The sequence below is a fragment of the Tupaia chinensis genome, unplaced genomic scaffold (assembly GCF_000334495.1).
Source record: "Tupaia chinensis unplaced genomic scaffold, TupChi_1.0 Scaffold000048_1, whole genome shotgun sequence".
Lineage (NCBI taxonomy): Eukaryota > Metazoa > Chordata > Mammalia > Scandentia > Tupaiidae > Tupaia > Tupaia belangeri.
This window is the reverse complement of record NW_006159506.1, coordinates 5,976,303-5,981,784: the sequence shown is the minus strand read 5'-3', so window position 1 is coordinate 5,981,784 and position 5,482 is coordinate 5,976,303. Positions and strand designations below refer to the sequence as shown.

The following is a 5,482-nucleotide window of genomic DNA, read 5'->3' as shown; positions in this document are numbered from 1 at the left end:
GGAGAAGGGATTGTGGCGTGGCCATCCCCCCTGGGGGGTGATTTCTTGCTTTCTATCTCTATGTCTCTCTCTATGTCTTGCTGGTGAGTGCATGCGCCTTATAGTAAAACCCTCTCAAAAAAAAAAAAATTTCATCCAAGTTCCAGCCAACCCAGATCATGGACATGTACACACAGGCCATGTGTGTACTAGGGAGACCCCGGGATATGAACCAGCCATCTTCCCATGTGGGTCCAGCATCTCAGAGCATTATGCCGCTGTTGTGCTACCATTCTGCCCCCTCAATGCTGTTTTTTAAGCTTTGTTGTGAGACTTAAGGATCCTGAGGACTAAAGTGTTGAGTTATTTTTTGTTGTTATTTGCTAAATGTTTTGCATCTAATAAAGAAAAGGCAACAACACATCGTCTCTTTTTCCCTCTCTGGGGAAACAGATCCAAATCACATGTTTAGCAGATATGCTCATTGCCTCGGCTCCCACTGTAGGGAATGGCATCCATAGCAAATGCCACCAGTGAGGCCAGACTCTGCTCTTCATTTGAATACTGAAAGGCAAATCAAAAATGTGGACATTGGGACCAGCAGTTAGCATAATGACTATGTCGCTGGACTCCCACGTAGTCGACCGCGGTTCAAATCCCAGACCCAGTGGCTTAAAACTCATGCCGGGTGCGTGTGCGTGCGTGCCCAAGATCCCAAGAGGAGAATGGAGGGAAAGGGATTGCAGTATGGCCTTGGGGAGGGGGAGGTGATTTTTCAATTTCTCTCTTTCTGTCTCTCTCCAGCAAGTGTGTGTGCCCTATGGTGAAAACCTAAGGAAAAAAAACCAAAACCCGAAAATTTATTGATTGATTTCTTCTGAGAGAGGAGAGAGGGATAAAGAGAGAGAGACACTCACCAGACTGTTCACACCGCAGTCCACCCCATCTCGGTCCACACGATCAGGCTCATGTGCACTCAGAGTTCACAGGGAGGCTTCGGTATGTGAACCTGGGACCTTCCCAGTAATGGTCGCATTACTGTTGTCACCCTCTGGACCCCAAATTCATAAATCTTCAAACAAATTATTTAGGTCACAAAATATTATGAGAGAGGTCACCAAGATTGTGGAACAAACATTGAGAATGTTCGTATAAATGGAAGTTGTGCCTATTTATTTTTTTATGTGTACTCTTAAATTTTATAAAGATCAGTTTGGTACATCATGGGGAATGGGTTTAAGGGTAGGAAAAATGGATACAAGGAGACCTGTCATTAAAAATATAGCAGTTCGCTAGGGGAGATGAATCCTAGAGAAGGTAACAATATTAAAATAGAAAAAAAAAAGTATAAATTTCAGAAATATTTAGGAAATAGGATCTATAGGACGTAATGATTCCCTGGATTGGGTGAGGAAAGTGACTCTCCAACGTGAATTCTCTGACGATGAGCAAGATTTGCTTGCTGCCTGAAGCTTTCTTTGCATTCCTTACATTCATAGGGTCTCTCCCCAGTATGTATTCTCTGATGTTGGGCTAGGGATCCACAGTAACTAAAAGCCTTTCCACAAACATTGCATTCCTACAGTTTCTCTCCAGTAGGAACTCTCTAATGCTGAGTAAGGGATGAGTCATTGCAAAATGCTTCCCTACCTTTAATACCTTCGTAGGATTTCTCTCCAGTATGAACTCTTTGATGTTGAGCAAGGTAGGCAATCTGGCTGAATGCTTTCCGACATTCCTGACATTTTTAAGGTTTTTCTCCAGTATGAATTCTCTGTTGCTGAGCAAGGTGTGAATTCTGGCTGAAGGCTTTCCCACATTCCTTACATTCATAGGGTCTCTCTCCAGCAGGCATTTGCTGATGTACAGTAAGATATGCATGAAGGCTAAATAAACGCCTTCCCACAGACATCGCGTTCCTAAGGCTTCTCGCCAGTGTGAACTGGTGTTGAGTGATGGATGATCTATTGCTAAATGCTTTCCCACGTTCAATGCACTCGTAGGATTTCTCTCCAGTATGAGCTCTCTGAGGTTGAGCAAGGTAGGCAAACTGGCTGAATGCTTTCCTACATACCTTACATTCATAAGGCTCTTCTCCAGTATGAACTCTCAGATGTCGGACCAGATGTGCCTTCTGAGCAAAGGCTTTCCTACATTCCTTACATTCATGGAGTTTCTCTCCAGTATGAATCCTCTGACGCTGAACAAGGCTTGATCTCTGGCTGAAGGCTTTTCCACGTTCTACACATTTACAGGGTTTCTCTCCAGTATGAATTCTTTGATGAAGGGTAAGGGATGAACTCTGGCTGAAGACTTTTTCACAGTCATTACATTTCACACATTTCTTCTCTGCATAGACACTCTTTTATTTTATTTTATTTTATTTTTTTGAGAGGTTTTTGCTATAGGGCACGTGCGCTCGCCAGACAGACAGAGAGAGACAGAGAGACAGAAAGCAAGAAATCACCCCCCAGGGGGGATGGTCACGCCACAATCCCTTCTCCTCCATTCTCCTCTTGGGATCTTGGGCATGCACACACACGCGCCCGGCGTGAGTTCTAAGCCACCGGGTCCGGGACGCAAACCACGGTCGACTATGTGGGAATCCAGCGACATAGCCATTACGCTAACTGCTGGTTCCCTCTGCATAGACACTCTTGGACTTAATGGGCATTACTTTTTTTTTTTTTGAGAGTTTTTTGCTATATGGCATGTGAGCTTACCAGAAAGACAGAGAGAGACAGAGAGACAGAAATCAAGAAATCACCCCCCAGGGGAGATGGCCACACTGCAAACCCTTCTCCTCCATTCTCCTCTTGGGATCTTGGGCAAGCATGCACACGTGCCTGGTGTGAGTTTAAGCCACCAGGTCCAGGACCTGAACTACAGCCGACTACACGGGAATCCACTGACATAGCCATTACGCTAACTGGTGGTCCTAGGCATTAATACTTTTTTGAAGCTTTTCTTACATGTACCATGCTGATGTACTTTCTCCTCTTTGAGGATTCTCTGTCGTGTATGAAGCAGTGCGTTCTGACGGAAACTTCCCCAAGATTTGTTATATTTTTGCTCTCTTTCATCAACAAGGATTCTTCATGAGTGATCGTCTCTTCCTTGAAATAAACCTTCTGATTCCCTAGTTGCCTCTCAAAATGGCCTTCAGATTTCCACCCTTCTTTCAAACTGGAGTACTCCAAGTCATAGCTTGTGTTTCTATTATCTTCTGGGATGACTGTTCTTTTTCTTTTTTTTGGAGAGGTTTTTGCTATAGGGTGCGTTCCCTCACCAGGAAGATAGAGACAAAGAGCCAGAAAGCAAGAAATCACCCCCCAGGGGGGATGGTCACGCCGCAATCCCTTCTCCTCCATTTTCCTCTCGGGATCTTGGGCACGTATGCACATGCACCTGGCGTGAGTTTAAGCCACCGGATCTAGGACTCTAACTGCGGTTGGCTACATGGGAGTTCAGTGGCATAGCCATTACGCTAACTGCTGGTCCTGTGGGATGACTGCTCTCCATAAAGGTCCTCCTTTGGTGTTAACTCTCAGTCTCACACACAGATTCCCAGCCTTTTGTCAGTTCCCTCTTTACCTTCCAGGCCTCTTTTCCTTGTGCCAATAATAATATCACACTTGAGTTGGAAAAGCAAAGGCCCAGTGGTACCAAGAGTCTGTAGTTCTACAACATCACATTCCTATAGAGATGCCTTTGAGAGGAATCCAGACAATCCCATTCCTCTTGGGAGAAATCTACAGCCACATCTCTGAAGGTGACCAACTCCTCAGCACATGGAAGTAAGGCATGTGACCTCCCTGCTCTTTACCTTTATTTCCAGACTTTTTTTCTCTTCTTTCCACCCTGATACATGGCTTTAAGAAATCCTTAGGACCAGCAGTTAGTGTAATGGCTATGTTGCTCAACTCCCATGTAGTCAACTATGGTTTGAGTCCCGGACCCGGTGGCTTAAACTCAGGCTGGGCACGTGTGCGTGCATGCCTAAGATCCCGAGAGGAGAATGGAGAAGGGATTGCGGTGTGGCCATCCCCCCTGGGAGGTGATTTCTCACTTTCTGTCTCTCTGTCTCTCTCTGTCTTTCTGGCGAGTGTACACTCCCTATAGCAAAAACCTCTCCAAAGGGGGGAAAAAAAAAAAAAAAAGAAGAAGTCAAGAGAGTGGCATTCTCAGGTATGCTGCTGAAAGGTGCCAGGATGTACTTGTCAGGGGTCGTGCGCTGGCCATGTTGTTTCTGATCTGGATACCAGCTACATACATGTGCTTGTTTGTGTAAATCCATTGAATTGTGCATTATGACATATGCACTTTTCTGAATGGATATACTTCCATAACAAGTTTTACAAAATGCGTAGCAGGGCCAGCAGGTAGCGTAATGGGTAAGGCACTGGACTCCCATGTTTCCGACTGTGGTTTGAGTACCAGACACGGCAGCTTGAAATTCATGCCGGATGTGTGTGCGTGTGTGCCCAAAAATCCTGAGAGGCGAATGGAGGAGAAGGGATTGTGGTGTGGCCATTCCCCCCTGGGGATGATTTCTCACCTTCTATCTCTCTCTGTTTCTCTAGTGGGTGCATATGGTCTATAGTAAAATTCTCTCAAAATAAATGTGTAGCAGTTCATCTTTGGAACAGAATAGGTTAATAAATGTCTAGCTCTTGGAAGAAATTCCCATAGCATACATTTGTAAAAAAGAAAGAAAAAATGTTGGGGTGAGATTTTTGCTTTTCATAATGCTATGAAGTTTGTACACTGACATTGTCACGGAGTAAGCAAAACTTTGACCTTGGCTTCAGAATGTATGCAGCTGCCTCCGTAGACTTTTGACAGCTTTATCACCTACTTGACAGTTGTCAAGCCTGCTGTAGACATCACCATGATACATGGAATACCGGTAGGACTTACACACCCACGGTCTTGTAAACTAAAAAACTTCAGCAAACATAAATTGTCATGCTGGTCAGTTGAACAACTCTGTCAACTTTACGAAAGCATTTTTGGCATAGTTCGCTAAATATACAGTGTCAAGGGATAATATGTTTAAATGAATGAATTTGTTATGAAAGAATCACATCTAAATAAGCATGCTTCTTATGTTTTTATTTTAAAAGGTTTTCAGAGAGCGATTGTCCTCACTAGAGAGAGACAGAGATGCAAAGGGAGAAAGCACCCCTTAATGGGATGCGATCACTCCATAGTCCCTTTTCCTGTTTCTCCATTCTTTTTTGAACTTGGGGCATGCATGAACATATGCTCAGCATGTTTTTTTTTGAAGCTGCCAGGGCTGAGATTCGAACTGGTCAACAACGTGGAATCCAGCTCTCTTAACCACTCGGCAATGGGACCAGTCAAAGCTCTTTTAAGAACAGATACAATCTTGGGCATGTTAACATGTACAGCATGTAGATTTTTAAAGAAACAGCTGACTCTTTAAAGTTTGTGTAAGGCACAGTCTGACTTCCAACTGTTCCCTTCTTTGGTGGAAGCA

At 44.3% G+C, this 5,482-nt stretch overlaps 1 pseudogene; it reads right to left on the bottom strand.

Annotated features, from left to right (window-relative positions):
- Window positions 1-1,357: 1,357 nt before the first annotated feature.
- On the bottom strand, window positions 1,358-3,756 carry LOC102471471 (zinc finger protein 570-like; annotated as a pseudogene).
- Window positions 3,757-5,482: the final 1,726 nt, after the last annotated feature.